Source organism: Athene noctua, chromosome Z (assembly GCF_965140245.1).
Source record: "Athene noctua chromosome Z, bAthNoc1.hap1.1, whole genome shotgun sequence".
Taxonomy (NCBI): Eukaryota; Metazoa; Chordata; class Aves; order Strigiformes; family Strigidae; genus Athene; species Athene noctua.
Window position 1 is genome coordinate 72269171 of NC_134077.1, and position 24432 is coordinate 72293602.

Below are 24432 nucleotides of genomic sequence, written 5' to 3' on the forward strand. Positions count from 1 at the left end.
AGCTTTGGTCTTCCTGAGGTGGAATTGGTGGTTTAAATCAAGTTTGACCCATACAACATCTTTGCAACATAAACATGCTCTACTGTGACATACTACTTTGTAGCTGAACACATATGACAATGTTGCTACTTAATTTGATTCAGACAGGCTATTTGTAGGCAAAATCCTGTCCTTGGCCATGCATGCACATGCTCTAGAAATTGGCGGTGCATCTAAAGGATATGGCAATACAAACAATAATGTGCACATTTATTATGGTTCTGACATGAAAAGCCAAAGCCAAAAAATGTTAAACTTCTTTGTATCATTAACATGCACTGCTGTGAGAGAGAACAATGGCCAAGTGATCTAAGGACACTGTGTACCATCAGGTTTTGCACCATGTTTCCTGGCTTCTCTCACTTTGTATTGTAATAAGAAGGCAGACATTAATTTATTTTCTTTGTTTTAATCCCAGAGATATTTACCTGGCAGATTTGGGGGAGGAAAGACCTTTGTTGACTCTCCAAATTACATTCAGTTTTATAGAGTTAATCTAGAGGACGTTTTTGTTTCTAAATAGGTGAGCAAAATATCTGCTATAAAGCTAAATATAGAATTAATGTCAAAAACCTCCCAGGGGTTCAGAGTCATTGACACCTAAGAATGCTCCAAGCATTTCTGGTGGTACAGTGTGACAAAGCAGATTACTAATTTTCTCCTAGCCAAATTTTATGTTCCACTGGTCATACAGGGAGCTTCTCTTGAATTTGGGGTTCAATTGAAATATCGGTTGTGAATTTTGGTTCATTTTAAGTAAGGCTGCTACCTTTTGCCTTGGGTCTCCAGAATCACAGAATCATAGAATCATTTAGGTTGAAAACGACCTTTAAGATCAAGTCCAACTGTTACTGTAGGACTGCCAAGTCCACCAGTAAACCATGTCCCTAAGCACCACATCCACACTGTGATTCAACCACTCAACACTTCCCCGGGCAGCTTGTTCCAATGCTTGACAACCCCTTCTTTGGTGAAGAAATTTTTAATAACATCCAACCTAAACCTCCGCTTATGCAACTTCGGGACATTTCCTCTTGTCCTATCACTTGTTACCTGGAAAAAGAGACCGATACCCACCTCACTACAGCCTCCTTTCAGGTAGTTGTAGAGAGCAATAAAGTCTCCCTTCAGTCTCCTTTTCTCCAGGCTAAACAACACCAGTTCCCTCAGCTGCTCCTCACAAGACTTGTGCTCAAGATCCTTCACCAGCTTCGTTGCTCTTCTCTGGATGCACTCCAGCACCTCAATGTCTGCCTTGCAGTGAGGGCACCAAAACTGAACACAGTATTTTAGATGTGGCCTTTCCAGTACCGAGTACAGGGGGACAATCACTTCCCTAGTCCTGCTGATCACACTATTTCTAATAAAAGCCAGGACACCATTGGCTTTCTTGACTGCCTGTGCACAATGCTGGCTCGTATTCAGTCGGCTGTTGACTAGCACATCCAGGTCCTTTTCCACCAGGCAGCTCTCCAGCCACTCTTCCCCGAGCCTGTAGCGTTGTGTGGGGTTGTTGTGACCCAAGTGCAGGAACCAGCACTCAGCCTTGTTGAACCTCATACAATTGGTCTTAGCCCATTGATCCAGCCTGTCCAGATCCCTCTGTAGAGCCTTCCTGCCCTCAAGCAGATCAACATTCCCTCCCAGTTTGGTGTCTGCAGACTTACTGAGGGTGCACTTGATCATATTCAGATTACTGATAAAGCTGTTAAACAGAACTGGCCCCAGTACTGGGCCCCGGGGAACACTACTCATGACCGGCCACCAAATAGATTTAACTCCGTTGACCAAACTCTTTGGGTCTGGCCTTCCAGCCAGTTTTTTACCCAGTGAAAAGTGTGCCCATCCAAGCCAGTTTCTCCAGGAGAATACTCTAGGAAATGGTGTCAAAGGCTTTACTAAAGTCTAGGTAGACAATATGCCTAGCCTTTCTCTCATCCACTGAATGGGTCATCTTGTCATAGAAGATCAGGTTTGTCAAGCAGGACCTGCCTTTCATATACACATGCTGACTGGGCCTGAGCATCTGGTTGTCCTGTACATGCCATGTGATGGCACTCAAGATGATCTGCTCCATAACCTTCCCTGGCACCGAGGTCAGACTGACAGGCTTGTAATTTCCCAGATCCTCCTTCCAGCCCTTCTTGTAGGTGGGTGTCATATTTGCTAAATTCCAGTCAACTGGGACCTCCCCCGTTAACCAGCACTGCTGATAAACGATGGAAAGTATCTTAATGAGCAATTCCACCAGCTCTCTCGGTGAGGATTCTTATGAATGCTTAGGTGGATTTCATCCAGCCCAATAACTTGTGTGTGTCTAAGGGGTGTAGCAGGTCGCTAACCTTTCGCCCTTGGATTATGGGGTGGGGACAGGGAAGTGATTGTCCCCCTGTACTCGGCACTGGTGAGGCCACACCTTGAATACTGTGATCAGTTTTGGGCCCCTCACTCCAAAAAGGACATTGAATGACTTGAGTGTGTCCAGAGAAGGGCAACGGAGCTGGTGCAGGGTCTGGAGCACAGGTCGTACAAGGAGCGGCTGAGGGAACTGGGGGGGTTTAGTCTGGAGAAGAGGAGGCTGAGGGGAGATCTCATCGCCCTCTACAGCTACCTGAAAGGAGGGTGCAGAGAGCTGGGGATGAGTCTCTTTAATGAAATAACAAGCGACAGGGCAAGAGGGAATGGCCTCAAGTTGCACCAGGGAAGGTTTAGCCTAGATATTAGGAAATATTTATTTCCAGAAGGGGTTGTTGGGCACTGGAATGGGCTGCCTGGGGCAGTGGTGGAGTCCCCATCCCTGGAGGTGTTTAAGAGTCGGGTTGACATAGCACTTAGGAATATGTTGTATTTGAGAACGGTCGGTGTTAAGTTAATGGTTGGACTAGATGATCTTCAAGGTATTTTCCAACCTAGACAATTCTGTGATTCTGTGATAATGGGGACTTTATTCTGCTCCTTGTCTTTATTTTCCAGCTCAGGAGGCTGGGCACCCCAAGAAAAACTGGTCTTACTACAAAAACTGAGGCAAAGAAGACATTAAGTACCCCAGCATTTTCCTCATCCTTTGTGACTATGTTTCCCCTCACATCCCATAAAGGATTGAGATTCTCCTTAGCTCACCTTTTACTGCTAATGTATTTATAGAAGCATTCTAAATTGTTTTTAACGGCAGTAGTCAGATTCAGTTCTAGCCGGGCTTTGGCCCCTCTAAATATTACCCTGCATAACCTTACACGTCCTGTAGTCCTCCTGAGGGATGCACTTATGTAAATGTGTGTGTGTGTGTGTGTGTGTGTACACACTATCCAACCAGGCAGAGGTTAGATCGGAAAACTAGATATTTTTCCTCTGTCACCTGTAACATGTTGACGGTATTTAAACACTGTTCTTGGAAGTGCTGGGTAAAGAGCGTGAAGATGGTTGGAGGACTAAAGACACCCTTGTTTCTTTTTCAGAATCTCTGTGCTGGATGAACCTGTTTCTAAAGATAGATAGTCTGACCTAGTTAGGCTGTGGACAAGAGAAGGCATCTTTAAAACCTGCTTGCAAAGAGTTTACTTCCTTATAACAGGGTAGAATGTGGAATTATCTTTGAGATACTGTGTGAATCCAGAGGATCGGTGACACCCTTTTAGATGGAAAATTTAGACAAAGGGATCAATCAGTGCTCAAAGGAGGAGTAGTATTGTAGAATCTCTAAACTGATGATTCAAAAAACAGCTATGATAGTGGAAAAGGCTAAAAAAATTTGCTTATGTCTGGACAAGTATCTAATAATTACACCAGGATATGACTTTCAGTCCCTAGCTCACTCATTGGAAATGGTTTACATATATATATATACACACACTATATATACACTATATTTGTGTGTGTATGTGTATATATGTAATATATATAAGTGTGTATGTTCCATCAGAGAGGATTGTTAGGGAGCATGCATTCTGCTATATTTTCTTGTCACCCTAACTCCCTGGACAAAATAAGGAACAGTTAGATCTTGAAGACTCTTTGGTACAAAGACCTGACTTATTAAAAAGGGATAAGAGAATCCTGTGAATACAGAAAAAGACTCCACTTCTTTCCAAAAGGGAAAAAGTGGGGGGTTATTAATTCATTTTAAGTAAAGTTAAACTCACACAATTTGAACATAAAATATGCCTATAGACCAAAATCTTCCCTTCAGAGTATATGACTGTGTCTCAAATATATTTCATCTTGTGTATTTGACTCTTTCCCAGCAATATGGGTATAAAATGCTTCAAAAAGCCCATAGCAATTGAGAACTCAGCTATGTTTTTTACTGCTTTTGTTAGATTATTGAAAGGCTGCCAAAAATACACAGAAGTGACAGTGAGTTATGTCTAATTGATTGTCTCAGCTGCTGGTTACTCCCTTCTTCCACAGTCTGTTTTATGCAAAATTTCAATCTTTCTGGAACATGGCAGAGGCTGTAGAACTGCTTGAAATTACTAGAAAGAAATAATTTCCTTGCACTACTAACCTTTGGCTGCTTTCACTGAGCGTATGGGTTTATTCCACTATCCACGGCTGCACACAACATGGGACCAAGCCTACAAGAGAAAGTGTTTAAACAGTCAGTGACCAGCACAATCAAAAAGGTGCTATATAATCCAACAAAAGAGCACCTAAAAGGGGAGGAAAAGTACAGATTTTCATTCTAAATATGGATCACCTTGCTGCTTTTTTTCCCCTTCAGTCTGCTAAACCCCATGATGTAGAAATTAATTGAGGAAAGATTAAATGTAGCCTGTCTTCTCATCTCCTTTCATGTCAATAACAAATCATTGCTAATTTGAATAAAGGTATGATCTTCACCTTGACCAGAACTTCATTGCATAAAAAAGTGAGTCTGGAAGAAGCTGTAGAAGACACTACAGATTTCACCACCATGCAAGAAATAGTTCAGGAGCAGTTCCTTCTTTAACTTCAGTGGAGAACTTTAAAGTTTTTAATAGCACAGTTCCCCAATAATTTTGTTATATCTAACTCTGGAATAGCTGATCTCATTTTAATACTCAACAATAGATAAGCAGGGGTGAATTAAATTTTTTTTGTTTTAAATATCTCCTAGGAACCTTTTGTGTTTCCTGTATAAGCACTTTAAAACTTCTTTCTTTCTTCAGCACTTTGTATTTAAAATTTAATTCTATCTAGCCCAGTGGTGTGTGATTCTAAACATTTATGTTAGTTTAATCCTGGATAGATATTAAAAAATCTAGCTTTTTTCAGTAATATTTCAGCTCCTCAGTTTTGAAAACTTGGTCTGGAAAGCTCAATGAGACAGAGGTTTCCATGATGAATGGGCACTTAAACATAAAAACCCTCTACACCTAGCACTCCAGAGCTTATTAAAAAGTTAATTTCTTTAGAACAAACAAGCATCCTCACAGTTTCTTTTTTATATAAATAAGTATATTTGGAAATACATTATTTTGAAAAATAAAACCACAAATGAGTTCTCTCCCTGGCCTTTCAGAAAACGAAAAGAAAGGCAACAGTGAGTTCAGATAGTTGTTGAGGCATTTCCAAAATAGAATATCTATGCAGCAGCTAATAATATTGTTAACTTCCATGAAAGAGGAATAGAGTTCAATACAGAGTAAGAATCACCTTTTACTTTCTCATTTCCACTCATATTTCTACAGACAAAGGATTTTTAAAAGTCTGTAAAACATGCTATTCACTCTATGAGCATATGTTTTGTTGCAGTCTACAGTTAATGTTCTGTGCTGAAGTCAACAGCAAATTTTCTTTAGACTTCAGTAGAACCAATATTCTGCTTCCTGTATGAAAGTGCCTTCTGTTTATGGACTAATAATAGGCCCAGCCATAAAGATGTGATGTTGTGAAGTTTCTCAAGCTTAAACACTACTACTGTTGTGATTTTGCTTTTGGGCAACACAATAGTAAAGCCAGAAATGAGACCAAGATGAGAGGAAGTGATATGTACCCTCTGACAGAGGGAAACAGGCTACTTTATTAGGAGGTTTGCACTTGTGTTTGCTATTTCAGAAGAAGATAAAACAGGAAAGTGTAGGAAGTCTAAAGGTGGCTGAGTAGGCTGAACAGCTTCTCTTAGCTGGAAATTACAGGTTTAATTGAACATAGGTGACTGCAGAAATCATGCCCTGTAAGAGTGCATTTCTCCTCTTCTCTTGGGGCCTGAAATATTGGCGTCTATAAGGAAAGAATGAAATCAAACAGCTGTTTCTCTGTTGGATGTGATGAGGATCAGTGACAAATGACACACTTTTACATTTCTTGAGCTAAAATTAAGGAGTTGAAGAGCCTGATTAAACAACCAGCAGGATTTTTTTTCCATCTCTGGATTTTTTAAACTGTTATTATATTAATGGTTATGATTATCTCAATAGGTTTAATGTGAACTCCTTTGTTCAGTTAATATGTCCAAATAGGTTTTGGGTTTAAATTTATTCAGTCATACAACAGTTGAACTAAGCACCAAATTTTTTACTTAGTTTTCACTCATTTGCTATTTATACAAAACTTGCATCAGTCTCGAGATCTGACCAAAGGGGCTTTACTGTGATAAATCCATCTCATTTCAGCACCAAAACAGTGCTCCCTACCAAATCTACATGGCTTTGAGCTATTTGTCATACTTTGAAAATGCCAGGAATGCCTGTACAAACATGAATGTATCTGCTAATGCTATCCAAATATTTTCAGTTAATACACATTTGATCCCTCCTTACACTGCTAGCTTCCTTCAGTGGCAGCATGAACCCTCCATAAGCCATTTTTTTCTTTGTCTTCATGCTACGTCCAGTGTGTGAGTGAAATCATGCAATAATGTTGCCGTTTATTTCCTTTTCTACTGGGAATTTAATAATTTCAGAAAGTTGGAAAACAATTATGTGGATGTTTTTAACCTGTAATTTTCAAGTGTATCTTGCCTGTTTTGCTGGTTTTATGGACTGTCTTAAGAATTTGGATTAGATGATACTAATGTTCTATATCTGTAAAATCTGTGCACCTGCTTGTCATTTGTAAAGTCAGATTTTTGTTTGTAAGTGCTGCCTTGGTGAATGACGCAGAAGTTCTAACGTGCTCAAAATAGAGTTATTTCAACACTAGGTTCACTAGATATTGGCTTAAACCGCCATTATTATTCTATACCGGATTATTTGCGTAGGTTTTTTTCAAATTAAGGTATTTTCTTTACTCTAGGCTTGCGTGATTACATTGTTAGAGGAGGACAGAGGTAAAAGGCTATGTTCAAACCCACACCAGAACTTCTCTAAAATCAGTGTCAATCCTACTCTCTCATTCCTTAGAGAAGTCCGTGTAAGGTGTGTTTCCCATCCATGTTCTCCATATCTACATTTGAAGCACACAAACTTGAAAGATCAACTCCATTAACATATACTGAGTGTATGTTATTATACTTGAGTGTATATTCATAGACCCAGATCAGCCTTGAAGTCCTTATGCTACATTATTTGAAGCCAATCTAAATTTTAAATGAAGAAAGCACTTTTTCTTCCACAGTGTGGAGCTGGGAGAAGACAGAAATTTGAACTACCTTGCAAAAATAAACATGGATTTAGGGAAAGTGTCCAAAATCATTGAGTGCAGATACTGATTAGGGAGACACAGATGTTGGGAAAGCCTTAAAAAACCAGACCTGAGCTGGGAGTAATAGCTGCTGTGGAGTTTAGTCAAATCTTTTCCAATAACACTTCTACAAACACTTGTTTTCTCTCTCACACATGCATATAGACCTGATGTCAAATGAAGTCCATGATTAAACCATCAGCTTAATTGTCTTCTGAGATAAGGCTTCTTGTTCTATGCCTTTTATGAAACACATGTGTGATTAAATGGAGAACACTATCAAGATAAAGATATTGCTATAAATATCTCTCTTCCCCTTTTGGATTACCATCATTAATAGAATTGGAACTGGAAAGAAGTAAACGATTGTTCATGAAAACGATCTGGAATGACTGAAAATGAGAAGTGGATGACACTAGATCTGTTCTTCCTACATCAATATGATGGTACTGAGGAGCTCGGTCCCTTTTCACTTCTCCCTGGGAAATTACCTTCATCTGCTGGTATCAGGCTTCAGGATAAAACTTCTTCTTTCCATCAACAAATGTGGGTTTTTTCCTCAGCAAACATTTGGTAAAAGAAACTGATAACCTTGGTAACTCATCCTAGGACATAATCAGACCTCACTAAGGCTTATGAAAAGACTTCTAATGAACCCTGAAAATAATCCTTCACAATTTTCTTTGCTATTTGTTATGGATTCTGTTGTCCAGTGAGATATGAACCCGTCTATGCCATGACCAAAATTTGATACTTTCAACAAATACATTGTATACATATGGAAAAAGCTAGCTTATATCCTGAGACAATATGTTAACAGATAGAAACATTTGCAGACAACTTAATGGAAACCATACAATCACACACTTAAGAAACTTAACTGATTAAAAATCTGACATGTTTAAACAGCTTAACATGACATGGCAAACAGATGCAACAAGCAATGAACTTTCAAAGATATCTTACATATTAAATAAGCTCTTTTTTTCTTCATTGACTCTGTTTTGGCATGTCTTCCTTGTTTTATGATTGAAATTTGATCATTTTAGATGTTGCTTCTCCTCTAAGGGCTTCCTATGCAATGCTAAGCTCCATTAAAATTGTCTGTGTGATATCAGCAATACAAAGAAATGGGCCTTGTCTCTGAAAAATGCGCAATAGAAATACCCTCCCTGCATTGTCTTTGTTATTCCCAAATTTTAACATTTTAACTTACATAATTGCTTTGTTTTATTTTAGCTGGTAAATACAGAAGTTTAGGAAACATACCCATTTGCTTCACTGACTATGGAGTGGCTTTTGGAATAGTCTTGTATATATGTGTAACTTGATTTTCTACTCATTTTTCAGGGAGCAAGACACTATGTGGACTTTTAGAGGAGTATAGTTACTTTGTTATTTCTTGTAATAGAGAAAATGCTTAAATAGCATCAAAATGAATGCACATTCACTTTTCTATAACTTCCAGATCATTTTTGTTTTGGTAATTATTGAAAGTGTTAAACTAGATTCTGAGATTTCCTCAGCTGGAAGTCTGGAGCAGTCCCACAACCCACCCTGCAAAAGCTGGGGCACTGCTTGCAGCATCAAATGTGCTTCTAGAGCGGTTTGTGGCATAATTTGCTTTTCAGTGGTGGCATTGATTAATTTTTTTTTTTTTAAATTGCCTGTTGCTGTAGTGAGGTAACTGTGTTCTAAGGTTAGTGGAATGGTTTGCTATCCTTCTCATTGCTTTTATGTGTGCTCTGTCCTTAATTTAGGAAAACCTTTGCTATCATTATCACTACTTTTCTGTTGCCTAGCAAGACAGCAGGTGGAGGTCACAGAGCAGTATGGCTGGGTTAACCATTGAACATCTGCAATAGGGCCTTACTGGTAATGCCCCTAGCAGTACTTAAACCTCACAGACCATCTCTAGTCATGTCAATGTACATATGAAGTGCCCTTTGAGTACAGTGTAGACTTGCTGCTGTTTTGGTTCTTCATTTCTCTTATCCTCCTTTCTCCTTTTATTTTTTTTTTCTTTTTTCTTCCTCTTTGTGAGTTTTCTTAGTTCTTCTCTTGTGTTTCCTTCCCTCTTCACTTCTCTATTCCATCTGTGGTTCACTCCCTCTCTGCTTCTCTATTCCACCTGCTAAAATGGTCAGCTATACATAGATAACCTGGATTACAAAGTGACTGTTAAATTCGCAGATTCTGGTGTTATCTGTTTACACAAAGTCACCCTAATCCACAGCTACGCATGGTGGGAGCCTGCAAGGTACAGCAAATTATCAGGTCTAAAAATGTGTAAGAGGACAAAGATTATATGTCCTCAACTGAGAACCTCCACCTGCCTGGCTCTCTAGTACCAAGAGGGAATTCAAGGCTACTTCGGGGTGGGGAGGAAGGGGGCAGGGAACAGCCACTCCAGCAAATCTCTACCTCTGTGCCCACAGCACAGCCCTGCCCCACCTCACAGCAGGGTGGGCCTTAGTCTTTCTTTTTTCCTCCACAGAAACGTGCTAAATGTAGTCTGAAACAGAGCTGCTGGTAAGGTACAGGAGGATGTAAAACCAGCCATATCAGCTCAGGCTTGGAGTGTACCTAACACAAGACACTGGTGAAGAATGTAAGAAACAAGAGAGAGTATCATGACGTATCATCACAACTTGCCAGCATTGTCTTCAGACATCCAGCTGTCTGTGGCTCAGAGTTTTCCCGATCTGATTTTTTTTTTTTTAATTTCATGAAGGATGGATGTGGATAAAAGTTATTTAATAAATAAAGTTATTAAATATAAAAAATTAATACAAAAGTCCATCTTGTGGGCTGAGCAGCGTACAAAGATGGGTAGTGTGTCCAGGGGAAGTGAGATAGTGAGATACCTCTGAATGCTTTGTTGGAGGGTCTTGTACCTCTAGAGATTTAGAGAGGAGCCAGGGCAGTGAAAGCTGCACCGTGCAGGACAGATGCCCACCTACGCTCTTCTCAACCTACCTCTCCCTGAAACACTTCTATTTCTTCTCCTTAAAAGCCCCTGAAATCCACTGTGGTTTGTGTCACTCATGCCCTGTCTTCCATCTCTCCACCAGCTCCATGAACACCTGACCCTGTTCTGCTTCAATTTTTCACATCTTTAGAAACCACTATTTTGTCACTATAAAGATGGATAATTTTTGCTGGTAACCCTTTAACTGCATAGTCTTTATTGGTTAGGGTTTTAAAAATGTACAATGTCTCTCTTTTTTTCCACCAAAACAGGAAAGCAAAGTACATTCATATTTGAATAGAAGTTTGTAGAATACACAGGGATGAACTACTGCCTCAACCACACTAACAAGTGTGTGGCATGGGGCTGCTTTTGAAGACACTCCTGTATTCGTGTCAAGAAGAATTTGTCTTAGGTACCCCAGATTACTTTTCCCTGTTTTGAACACAAAACCAGAAGGCTGAGTGCTGATAGCTGTTGTTCAGGAAATGTGTATAGGCCAGAGTTTAGGCTGAGGATGTCCCTTAACAAATTGCATTCACCCATACTGGACGCTCAGTGCCGCCTTCTGAAGCTTTGGCACTACAGAGAAGGGGTTACAAGGAAGAATGAACTGAAACGAGCCTGTAGACAAGCCATAAATGCAATCACTCAGGAGGATGAAGTGCCTTTAACTTTCAGTAAACCTGGAGAAGTGACACCTGAATGGGAGCTCAGACCTATCTCTAGAGGGATGGTATCTGCAGCCCATGACTGCCTGGTCTGACTTCTCTCTGCTCCCTGCCCTTTGGCACTTGCATTTTTGTCTGTGTAATGGCTGAGCTCCAGTCAAAGGAGAGCAGGGTGACCCTCACAGGCTTTAGTTAGGACAATTCTTTAAGAGACTGGGTCCAAACTCCTCAGAGGGGAGGAGGGAAATGAGTCAAAGTCTCCCATTTTGTGACTGTTATATTTTGCACTGAATTTGATGTTATTGGTGTACATCCAGTTTCATATAAATATTCTTACAGGACTGGGTTGCCAAGAGCATTTGGGTACAGGTACACTGAGTTTCCAGACCCTGCCCAGAGTTCACGGCTGGCAAGACAGACTGGCCATGATGGTGACATCAGGAGCACATCCAGTAACAGACCTTCAAATGTGCAAAGTTTAACTGGTTACAGCAGACTGGATGAAAATGCAGTTTGATCCTGCTCTCACTGGAATCAACAATGGGATGGCCAGATCAGTTAATAATGCGATTAAACAAAGGCAGTAATTCATCCTAAGTAACTGTCCTAATTCTCTCCCTGGCATCATCCATATTGTACTGAAATCATTATGGAAAACCTGGGGTGTAGCTGAGAACAAGATTTGGGATTTGGCTGTTATGAGGAGATGCCAATAAGACAAATTTCTTCCTCTCCTTAACTGGATAAGGTCTCATGTCAAAGACTGGAACTATGGATCTGCCCCTGCCTCTATGAAGCAGGTGGAGTCACTTTAATCACTGTTTATAGAAGTCCTATCACGCCATCCCTGTTTCCTGTCTACTTCCATATCTGCCGCTGCAAATTAAAATAGCACATTTTTGGCGCCATAGGAATCCTATGTAATAAATAGCTTTTCCTCTGGAAAATTATCAGATAACACTAAGTTTTAGGATTTTTTTTTCTCACCGTACAGATATTGTAAGAGACAGGGTGAACTGAAGAACAAATAAATAATATAGGGAAGGATCTGGTAGTAAAATAGTAATATTGAATAGAGTGTGAAGTCCTTGAAAGAACACTTTGGACATAATCTTCCCATCTGCAAAGCACAATCATTAAACACTATGGAGTGAACTGGAGACAGAGTTTGAGCTGTACAATTATATTATATTGTTGTTTTAAAACAACAGCTATGAAGAACACCCAAAATGGAAATGCTCGAAAAAGCATGCCCTGCCATAACCCTCATGTTGTCCTGCTTGGGCTGTTGTTTTGAAAGTAAAGCTTTCACTAACATTCATGACCTTTAAAAAGGAAATAGATCGAGTTTTCCTTCCTACTGTAGTCCCAGTGTCATTATCACCTCTATGGAGGCCAGGGAGATGGTCTGGTCTCCTCCCACATCTTTTTATCTTAAAGGGTAGCTAAGGGCCACCTTCAGCCTTGGTTCTTCCAGCCAGCCCACTGGCACCCTCCTACACCATTAGCAGTTAACTGCGCCTTCTGGACCTCGTATGTGTAAAGCAACAGGTACCTCAAAAAAAAGAAAGTACCAGGTAAAATGTGTGCGTACTCTTGAAGAAGGGCCAAGGGAGAAGAGAATTGTATGGGAGAGTTTTCATATAAAGTCTCCAAAACAGTTTTTTCAATGAAAGTCTATTTTTACTTAAATGTGGGGGAGTATTATTAGTCTTCAGCGGGACCATTGCTTTTTCTGTTTATTTTGCATTCAATTCTTTGTTTCACACAATTCAAAACTCATAGTGAAACTGAAGGTTGCTGAAGTGGTAGATATCATGTGTTTCACTAAGACATGATATATCCTAAAGAACTGAAAGAAGAGGATTTCATCCAGAGACTGGCAGAATTAGGAAAAATATATCTGCTACTGAATACTTCTTCTGGTGTCCAGTTCATTAAAAGTAGTTACCAGATACTTTCCTAACCATTTAGGAATGATTAATAAATTTGTTTTCAGCTGAAGTTTGATCAGAATTCTTGCTGGAAAAGCTGCTTAGCTGAAAACACCGATGAATCCCTGTTAACCTCTATTACACACTTGAAATTAAGCTGGCTCATTAGTGACTTACACATTTCCCTCTGAACATAAGTTCAGGAGTAAACACAACAAAGCAATTAGAGGTATCAGGGACATTCCTATGACACCCCTGCGCTTATTTCATTGCTACCCAAATAGAAAAAAATAAGAGCAATGAGACAGAGTTTAAAATTACTTTTAAGGCAAATTACTGTGGCATTGGAGGAAACTAATTTCAATATATCTGCACTGTGATCGGGGAGCTCTGCTTTTCAGACTGCCAGAGCATAAAATCTGTGTTAAAGCACTGAAACTGTGCTGAATATGTATCTATTGTTCAGAAAAATTAGAACCTTCACATACATCTCACAATTGTATTTAAATGAGAGTTAATTTTTAAAAATCAGTTTGTTTAAAGAGAAATGTGCTTAGTTCTTCAGTTCCAGGATAAAATGGTATTTTTGACTGATCATATGAAGTGCCTGCAAGGAAGTAATTTAAGATAACTTCCTCTCTGGCTTTGCCCTTCACCTGTGATGCCAAACTTGAATCTGCTCCTTGACTGAACAGCAAAAAGCAGTCTTTCCCTCTCTGATCCCCAAAATGCATAATGCATCCTGCATATTGCTCTTAATTATTTTGTTAACTTCTGGAAAGTTTTAAAAGTAAGCATTAGTTTGTGGCCAGAACTAAAGAAAATCTGAAATTTAAACAAATTTTATATTGTTGCTGTGATTTTGATTAATTAGAAAACAAATCTCTGTGTAAATCAACTAACAAGGAAAAATTCTTGAGGTTAATTATTTTAAACTGAAACAGATTTAAAACGCCAGTTTTGCTGAATATGGAGTGGGAATGGCAGCTCAGACTTAACCAAATGTCATCAGCAGATACAGAGACTAGAGCTACAAACAAATAAGAAAATAATTTTTGTCAAAGGGGGAAAAAATAAAGAAAAATAAAAGACTAAGAAGAAAGTCAGCATAGTTTAAAATCTGAAATTCTGAACAATTCCCAAACCACCCTAGTATTAATCCTTCACTGTTAGTGATGCCAAAGTTCTGGCATACTATCTCAGTTCAGATTTTCATCACAAGAAAATGAAATGAAAAAAGCCATCAAACCAATGTGACTATCCCATAAATGAGAATGGCCAGCCAGCAATATAAAATGAAGTTTTGAAAAAAACCAGCTTATATATTAATATAAGACTTTCTGTCAATCCCTGCCCCATCCCCTCCCCCATAATCATTCTATTCAGGGCTTTTTATCTGGAAAAATGTCAAGGGCCACATACAAAAACCTGGATAGAAACTATTGTGTTTTGGAAGGAGTAACAGGCAAGGGTGTGGTATGGGCATGGTGACATTACCCAGGGGATAAATAGGTTTGCAAATTATGTTCCAACTTACTGTCCTAACCATGTTCAGTGCCTTCCATTGAGTGGCTGTTCATGTATTTTTTCTGTGTCTAGTAGTGAATGAGTAGTGAAAATCCTCACTGCAGTCATTAGAGGGGATCCCAAATCCTGATAATTTGCCCACAGAATCCATTGACATCTGTTCAATTGCATTTCTTTACCTGTGGCTTAAGCTTAAGGGAGGTTCCCTTTTTGTGGGACATGAAAAAATAAATTAATGTATTTGGGATCAAAAGTCTTTAATTAGTATTTTGATATTTCTAGCAGAGGGAAGAGGTAGATACAGAGGGTGGCTCAGTCAGCACCATTTCTCTGATGCATGTGAATACTTTCATAGCATCCTGATGAAATGCTACCTACAGACATACAAAGTTATTCTGGAAACCTTGGTGACTTCATATTGTGAGTGCAGCATTATGCAGAAAAACTGTTTGATATAACTGCTGTGATTCCTTGTTGTCATGCTGCAGAAAAGATATTCTTCTCCTGCACCTTTATAAATGGATGGGTTTAGTTTCTGATAAACCTATGAGCACGTTGTCAACTTGCTCTTCCAGAAGGTCCTCTACAGCTTTCTGGAATTCCTATCATAGGACAATAGTTTTGGGCAAATACAGGACACTCTTCATAGCCTCAGAAACCTGTGCTAAGGAAGCAATGCAGTGTGGGCTGATGCCTACCAGATGATTCTCAGACAAGTTCTGCTGTTCCTTAGAAGCTGGCAAATGCTCTAAACTCAGATCATCCCTTTCCTTTTTGCCTCCTGATATTGCTTTCATTACACATGCATTGTAAATACTTTAAAGTAGACAGGTAGAAAAGCATCCTACTACCTGGAAGTACTGTATGAAAGTCACACCCATTTCAAATAATGCTTTCAAATAATTTTTACCTGGGGCTGAAACATGACTTGCATTTGAATGCACCTCAGAGAGAGGACTAAACCTGAAATAGTAACCATATTCCAATGTGTTCTTCCTGGATATCTTTAGAGTAGGTATATTTAACTTTAGTTTAAATCTATTGTATTGGGTGTTTTAAAAGGACATACTCTTTCCAATTTACAAAGCCTTTAGTAGCAGATCCAGAATAGGTCCCTCCACAAAACAAAAGGTCCTTCATCACTGCAAAAAAGAGTCTAACAGTTACATTGCAACCCTAACCAGAGAAGACTAAAGCATAAGTGGCTTTTGCACAGTCAAGAAGAGCAAAAAAACAGTGAAGAGGAAGACTGGAAGTCATCTTGTCCCTCCCAGAAAACACATTTGTGGCTTATCAGAGGGCCTGGTATCAGAATAAGCTGCTCCCAGAGAAGGGGCAAAGCCATGTGCGGCTAACCCAGGCCTGCCACACCTGCTCCTCCACCCTGGGACCACCAACTTGCCAAATTCTTTCCATGTGGACAAATTAGGTGGTTTCTATTCTTCATCAGGCCTCCAGACAGAGGACTGCATTGGTAATGCCTGCTTGCTGTGTATTAGTATTCCTTGTTGTACAGCATCATCTAACAATAACATCTAAAAATGTATGACCCTTCTCATAACCTTGTTTTCAGTTTCAAATCAGTTGTACCTTTCTCTAATTCTTTAGCAAAAAGTGATGTTTTCAATGTATGAGAGGCAGTTTACCTTCTAGCTTTTTGTAATTAAATAAACCTTCGGATTCAATGAACATTTTTATCTTTCAGTGTTTCCTGAATTCTAGTGCTGTTAATGAACATAAGCAGCTGGAAAGTTGGATGTTTCCAGGTTTACTTTTTATGAATATTGGCAAAGGGAAAATAGGTTTACAGGAAACACACTCTTTATCCTAAGCTTTTTCTTCTAAATCACATTAATTCATGCAGACCTACAAAGTAGAAGAAAAATGTGTCAGTGTTTTAACTTTCATAGTAGAAGATGGAGAAAAGAGAAAGTTAATATCTTTTCTCATCCTTCATTCAAATAATTAATAATGTATCTTTCTAATATACAAAGGAGAAAATAAGGAGTGAACATTTATAAAAGTGCAAATTTTCACATAATTTCTTCCTGTAACTTTCAAAGCATGAAAACATTTTCCTTCAATATGTGATTGCTTAGCTTAATAACATTCAGTGACGTTAGAAGTCTGTACAATACATTAAACTTCGTTTTAGAAGGAAAATGCTTTGTTTTGTTTATCAAGATGAGGGTAACACTAGTATAAAACCATTTGTTTTACGAAAACAAGTCAGGTATTACATTTGGAAGGAACTAATGCAAAGATTAAATAATATTTTTGCATTGGATCATTAGTATTTCAGAAGCCAGGCAAGAAGGACTAGTCCCTGCCAGAAATATATAAAGAAAAATCAGTCATCCAGTACACAGTTCAATACGTTTTAAATAACCAGTTAGTATTAAATTAGGCCTCTTCACTGATGAAAATCTGAATAGCATTCATAAAATTCCACTGCATTTTAACAGCAATGGAAAGCTGTGGTCTCAGTCTCAAAATACCAGCTTTTCAGCAGAAAAGGGATAATCCAAAGTCTTTTTTTTTTTTTTTTTTCTCAGACTTGTTTCTTTCTTTTTAAAGGCTTCACATTATTTGTCTCTCTATAATTCTTTCTTCTCCAAGCTGGCATTCAAGCTGACTTGCAGGGGTCTTCTGGGATGGTAAAGTAGAATGAGGAATACCGCTGCATTTCAGAAGAAAATGCTCATTTGATTTTAACAGGTGATCTACTTTTAAAAATAATTTGGTGTACAAAATTAGTCCATCAAACAAATTAATAACTTTACAGCTACCTGTAGCAGTCTACACAGCACTTGTAAGGTCTGTATGAAGGAGCACTTTGTTTCATTTGATAAATTACTACTGGGGAACACACATGAGTGCTCAGAAGCTATGCATCATTTCTTATCAACTAGTAAGAAACTATTTTTCCTTACACATCTTTCCCTGACTTGTGTCCTTAAATCATGGTCACAGAAAATGTCTATTTCCTTATGCAGCCTTTACTGCTTTTGTTTCTCATGGTGGTATTCTGCTGATATGTATGGCTGAGTGGAGTGGTCCATTCAGATAGATGCCTTTCTGCATCATCAAGGCTTTGCAGTATCAAAGATTGAAAACAGTATAAGTGCTATCTGGGGTAATCCATACTGCTCTGCCTTGGTATACGAGGCTTGTCTCAGGTTGCTACCATGACTCAGCCCCCTGTGCTTCTCTCGTTCTAAATCCTGCATATCTATCTGTCACTACTAGAAAAAGCACAAAAAGACATGTCAATATGTTCACTTGTGCGATGCACATCATGCCTCTCAGTCCACCAGTACCTGCCCTGAATCCAGAGAGTCCTAAGGCGAGGCTCTTATTGATGTGTTTGTTTGAAAGAATGCAAAACCGATAAAAACCTCCTTAAAATTCAAAGATTCAATCTCCTGATTAAAAATCTATGCTAGAGATGCCAAAATGTTACTAGGAATGTAACTCAGTGCTACTATTCTGTATTCAAAACTCACATTCTCAAGAGTTTTCACCATTAAAGAAGCTGGTCATAATTAATCCTAATAAAGAGCAATTGATGCTTACAGAAAGACTTCTATCAGTGTCTATGTTTTTTTGAATCAGACCTGTTAACTTGGAATTTCCATGGGCTACAACTTGTTTCTGTTACATCTTTTCCATCACTGGTGTAGTTTTGTTTTTAATTTTCAGAACAAAAGTAAAATGCTACATATTCTGTTTCATTATAATTGAGAAAAAATCAAACTGTAATTACGACTTTTAATAATTCTCTGGGAAAATACATACACTGTCTGACCATTTACTTATGTATGCTATATACATAAATATGTCTCTTAGCAATACAAACAATAAGACTTTAAGCAAAATAAACAGAGTCTCTCTCTTTTTATTCTTGGTTTATTGCTGCTTTTTTTTTTTTTTTTTTTTAGAACATTGAGGTAAATAACTGAAAATTAATTTCACAAATATTTAATTTGTGTCATAAACTGGTAGTAGATGTGTATTCAATCCAGCCTCAGACTATGACCTTCTCTGCTTGTAAGTATCTCAGCAGTGTGGGATAGGATAACACATCAGCCAAAAATCTCCTCTTCCAGACACCTCTAGAAAGATATTAGTTGTGTTACAAATTACCATTATACTAAATCATGTTACAGTTATTCCAGCAATAAATTATACAATGTGAAAACAAATAAACTCCAAATGATTGCAAAGATGTATTATTTGAAGGAAAATTAAACCTGATGGGTGAAATCTAAGAATGAAGTTAAAAATTCAAGGTCTATTTTTTACTGTCAAGTTATTAAGCACTGCTTTAAAAATACTATTTCTTTGTGCTCATTATTGGGGAATGGGTTCAAAAACAGCATGTACTGCTTAGGCCACATACTATGAATACGAACACACATATTTATGTATTTCAGTCTCTCAGAGAAAGTATTTATTGTATGCATGGTCCAAATCAAGAATAGATTACTGTTTGGTATCTTCAAAACCAAAATCTATACATAAAGGCTGCAACTGGCTCTTACCTATATGGCAAATCGAAATTCTGAACTAAGCAGATCAAAACTTACAGGTGGTTGCAGTCCAGACTGACACTCTGCAGTCTGAGCAAAATGCCACTATGGATACAGGGCTTATGAGGTTTTTAATGTTTGAGAGACTCTTCTGCTACTCACTTGAATTAAAAAGTGGCTTTCCAGATGTTTGGCATGTAACTGTCAAAATAGGTGTCCAAATCATCTTGTGTAATTTGAATCAATATTTAGTCACATAAAATATAAACCCAGGTATCCTGAGCAAAAGATGTGGCAAGTGGTTTTCATGGCAACGTCTGGCATTTACTTGCTATTAGCAGATGATTCTGTGTGGGTTAAATATAACCTGATAACCCTAATAACTGGTGCCAAACTAGACCAAGCTGCAACATTCAGCTACAGAGTTTGAGAAACAAGTTATTTCCACCTCCTTTGGCAGTACTCACTTGCTGCTCTTAAAGTGAAGGAAATCCACAACTTACCCAGAAATCAGGCTGAATTTGGAGTAGATCACTCCTTCCTACAGAAAGATTTGCAGAAAGACACCAGATAGAGGGAGAAGAAAATCCTTTCCACTAGTTGGTTCAGCGAGGGGTGGGAGCAGAGGGCTGTCCTGGGACAGAAGCACAGCCCAGGTGCCCCGGTGGGAGAGGGAGCAGGAGCAGGAGCAGGAGCAGGAGCAGGAGCAGGAGCGGCGCAGCAAGAGCTGCCTGCTGGCCCTGCGCGATGCCTGCCCACCATTTGGAGCCACTCTGTTCAGGCTCCGGGCATCCTCCAGAGGACCTTGCGCTTCAGAGAGCTGCAGCTTGAAAAAATACTGCATCAGAAGATGACCAAGCTCTCCTTCTGCGGAGAAATGGACACCTGTCCTAATTCTTTCCCCCACCTCTGCATTCTGGTTTTATAAAAACATGGGGGGGTATTTTTCTTTTCCAATATTTGAAACACACTCTGCATTCAATCACTCATCTGATGTGTCACTTCTGATCATTCTGATACATTTATGCCCAACATGAAAGATATTATTGGTATGTACAACAATTAAAAAAAGAAATAACATTCGAGTCCATCCTATTACTGATGCTGGTGATAAGCTTCGGTGTTATGTACTTCACAACATGAACTTTTTCTTTTTTTTTTTGTTCAAGTGAGAACCTGGAATTGTCTTACCATGTCTTAAAGGTCACTATTCCTAGACTAATCATACACACAGATGAGTAGAGCTAAACATCTATAATCACAAACACAATACGATTTGAAGGAAAAAAAAGTCTTAGTAATTCTTCTCCCACTATAGCACAGGCTGGTGGGCTGGAGCAGGCTTCAGTAGTGGCAGATGATACATGAAATACATCAATTTACGTATGACACAGCTCCTCTTTTTATTTCAGCAATGGCCCAGTGAATCTTGCTGAAACATTCAAGGTAAAGTTAGTGAAGTCTGTAATAAGATTCTGGTAACAGAAGCCATATATGCAAAATTCACAGCAGATTATGTTATGAATATTATCAGCCTCTACTGCAAAACACTTTCTTCTCTGCGTTGGTTAAACTGTATGCTATTATTACCAGTACCTAAAAACAAGACTACAGTTATCCATAGCATAAACATACTGCTTGTTAGTGCATAGGATTATTATATTTTTATCAGTTAAATGTGTATCTGATTAATGCCTTTCCTTAACACAAAAGCATATATATTGCACTTCTAAAGAACTAACCATAAAAGCATTTTTACTTAACTTACCAGTTGTTGAAGCTGAAAGGAGTCTTGCCCTAAACTCTCTACCTGCTCTCATGTTGGCAAGTCTCTCCCTTTCTCAATCTCTTTCCCTCCCCCCGTGCAGAGATTGCAGTAAACTTGGAAAACTAGCAGGGACAGTGTTTCAAATGACTTAAGAAGGAGAACAGGAACAATCATTTTGTTCTCTTTTTTTCAGATGAGTACAGTACCTTCAGAAAGAAGGAAGGAAGGGAGGGGAGAGGAAGTCAACAACCCTTTGCTTTCCTGCAAAAAAATAAGGAAACAGCAGATAGCAATCTCGTTTTCTCTCAAACAAAATGTTTGGAAAAATAAATACATCCAAAGCAAAAGGAATTCCTCAAGTATTATATCTGCATAATTGGCTTCATAAAATGTACTTTACAGCTTGCTATGTACAACTACATGAAATAAATTTCTGAAGTAGTGGGTAGAAATAAGACACCCATGTACAGAACAATTAGCCATAAGCTTGCACAAATAATGCAGGCTTTTACTCAAGAGAAGGAGCAACCATAGATGTATACATGTATCTTGTTTCCATGGTGATATAGGTACAAAAATTCCTAAAACCCCTCTTTACTGTGATCATAAGAAAACAACACATTAGGTATTTATAGAGTGCTTTGAAATAAAAAGGGGGATGAGATGGGTCACAAAAATGGTAAGGATCATAGATTGATACTAGAATTACAGTAACAAGTAATTTATCTCAAACAATTGCCTTATAGAAGACATCCTGATTTATACAAACAAAAACAATATGCTATGTTCTAGGACAGATTTTATATTTTATTTTGCTTCTTTCTTTCCCCATTAAACACATTTTGACAACCAGATACTGACCAGCTGGTGGAGTAATACTTGGGATATGTTTAGTCCATTGTGCACCACTGTGGTTTTGTTTCCTTGTATGTTTCCCCCTAACTTTATCTATCATCTGAAGTCCACATATAGTGATCAGATGCTCCCTTTTTTTTCCTCTTTTTTTTTTTTTTTTTCATTCTAACATTCCTGCCAGTAAACACCTTCACACTTGTGCTGGGACTGTGTTTTCAGTTAACCTTATAATGTTGTACCAGAGATGGGACTGTTCATTGATGAGCAATTCACAGTTGAGTTCTGCAAAAGACATAAAAGAAAAACTCATTTTAAATGACCCTCTCCTATAAATTATACATCCAGACTTTGCTCTGGAAGCAACAGCTCGATGAATACTACCAAAGTCAATTGAGTTATTGCTGTAAATCCAGTGTTAATGGGAGGACTAGTTGGTACACTATCCCATAAAAATTATTATTTCTTTTACTGTACAATAATGAGAATTGATAAGCTGTAAACCCACATAGGAAGTAGCATTTTGGCACCTGTGTCCTTTCATGCAGTTCCTGGTGCTATTTTCAGAAGACTTCTAGCAATGGTTTGGCTGGAGATTCTTTTATTTTAATATTCAGAAACTGAAAGTTTTGATAACAGACATCAGCATTTGACAGAGCAGTACAGGTGCTATGGGTGATCTCTGGCCTTATGACATCACCAGTGTTTCCTGGAATGTGTGAAAGTGTAACACAAGGTTGAATTTTAAAAGCACAGGAATACAGTGCACTTAGGGTATATACTGCAAATGAAGTCCTTGATACGCCCTAGGGAATGGAGGCCCTAATCAAACAGATCTCCAGTGCATACCAAGCACAAGGAAAGAGGCATGGGAAGCCAACAAATTAATGCATTGTTCTGTGGGGTCAGTCTAATAACTCAAAAAATTAATTTTTAAAAAATTGTTTTTCAAGATCTTAAAGATGGTAGCCACTTCAAGGCTTTTAAATTTTGTGTTATTTATTTATTTGCTACATGTACAAGGTTAAGTTTGTGCTATTTATTTATTTATTTCCCAGGCATGCCAGGCTAATGAGACCCTGAAGACTGCCATTAGATCTAATTTGCTTCTCTCCATTGGGAACACACTGCAGAAGTTAGCTGAAAACCTATACTGACCAACTTAGGATCATTACTACATATTATAGATCGCTGAGTTTATGTGATAGTTTGTGTAGTCATTTATGAGGGTTGAAATTGTCACAGATGTGCCCTGCTTCAAATAGCAGGTTTCACTTTCTTGAGGATTGCAAAGCTAAGAAATGGAACACAAACTTCTGTGTGTCATCTTTAACAGGTTATAAGACCTTGCTATTCTGATTGAAGCAGACTGTGAGAGACCTTTACTTCAGCAAGGAGAGCAGATGAAAGGCCTTTACTGATCTTACCTCAGGTCCCATCATCAACAGCGTTTCCACCATCCAAGTGCTCAGGACTTAGTTTCCCCATCCAAGGCCTATTTCTCCCAACTGCTGCCAGAAAATCACAACCCAAGGAGTAAGAGACACTGAAATTGTGCTTTTCATGCCAGAAATATATCTTGCAAAGTCATTGCCTGTGCAATTGCTAACTGTGGAGAAATAAAATCATGGCCAAAATAATTAGTATCTAAAGCCATGCAAACGAAGTCACGACACTATGATATTTACCCAAGTTTTAAGGCACAAGTTCATCTATTTTTCAGAAGTGTTATCCTTATTTGTTTTTTTTTTTTAACCATTTGCCATGGTTTGTGCCCAGAGGACAACAGAGCACCATGCAGCTGTTCACTCACCCCTTCCCCACCAGCACTGGGAAGGAGAGCATGAAGCAAAAGGCTTGGGAAAGGAGATAAGGACAGAGAGGGAATGACTCACCCATTATGGTCACTGGCAAAAGACAGATACATTAGGGGAAGAAAAGAAGATCACTTTTTTTCAAAACACTAACAACACCACTTAACAGACAGAATAGGACAGTGAGAAGCATTACCACATCTTAAAAGCACCCACCCCCAGCCCTTCCTTCTTCCCAGGCACAGTTTTATTCCTGATATCTCTACCTTCTCCTCCCAGTGGCACAGGAGCAGGGGATGGAGGTGCAGACAGTTTGCCACTTCTTCCTCCCAGCGTGGGGGACAGGCACTCCATGCATTCTTCCCCTGCTCCATGTGGCTCCACTCTCATGGGAGACAGTTCTCCATGAACTTTCTCTGGTGTAAGTCCTTCTCAAGGGCCACAGTTGTTCCAGGGTCACTCCGCTCCAATGTGTGTCGCCCTGGCGCATTGCAGTCCTCCCAGTGCCAGACTACGACAGCAGGCCCTCAGAGTCCTGTCCTCCTTTAAAGCGCAGCTGCCTGCTCAGGCATGGGGTCCTCCACAAGCCACAGGTCAGCATCTGCTCCACTGTGGACCTCCAGGAGTGGCAGGGAGGGTGTCCCTGCTGTCCCACCACAGGATACAGGGGGGGTTCTCTGCTCCAGTGCACCTTCCCCCTTCCTCCTCCTTCCTTCCACTGA

The 24432-nt window shown here is 39.0% G+C and overlaps 1 protein-coding gene across 1 annotated transcript in view; it reads right to left on the reverse strand.

Annotated features, from left to right (window-relative positions):
• ZNF366 (zinc finger protein 366) overlaps positions 1-21142 on the reverse strand; it is a 38616-nt gene extending 17474 nt beyond the window's left edge. Inside the window, exons 1-2 of the mRNA XM_074932560.1 lie at positions 21045-21142; positions 4544-4613 (exon numbers count right to left, since the gene is read on the reverse strand). The gene's annotated coding sequence lies outside the window, so the exon portion shown is untranslated. The remainder of the gene's footprint in view (positions 1-4543; positions 4614-21044) is intronic.
• Positions 21143-24432: the final 3290 nt, after the last annotated feature.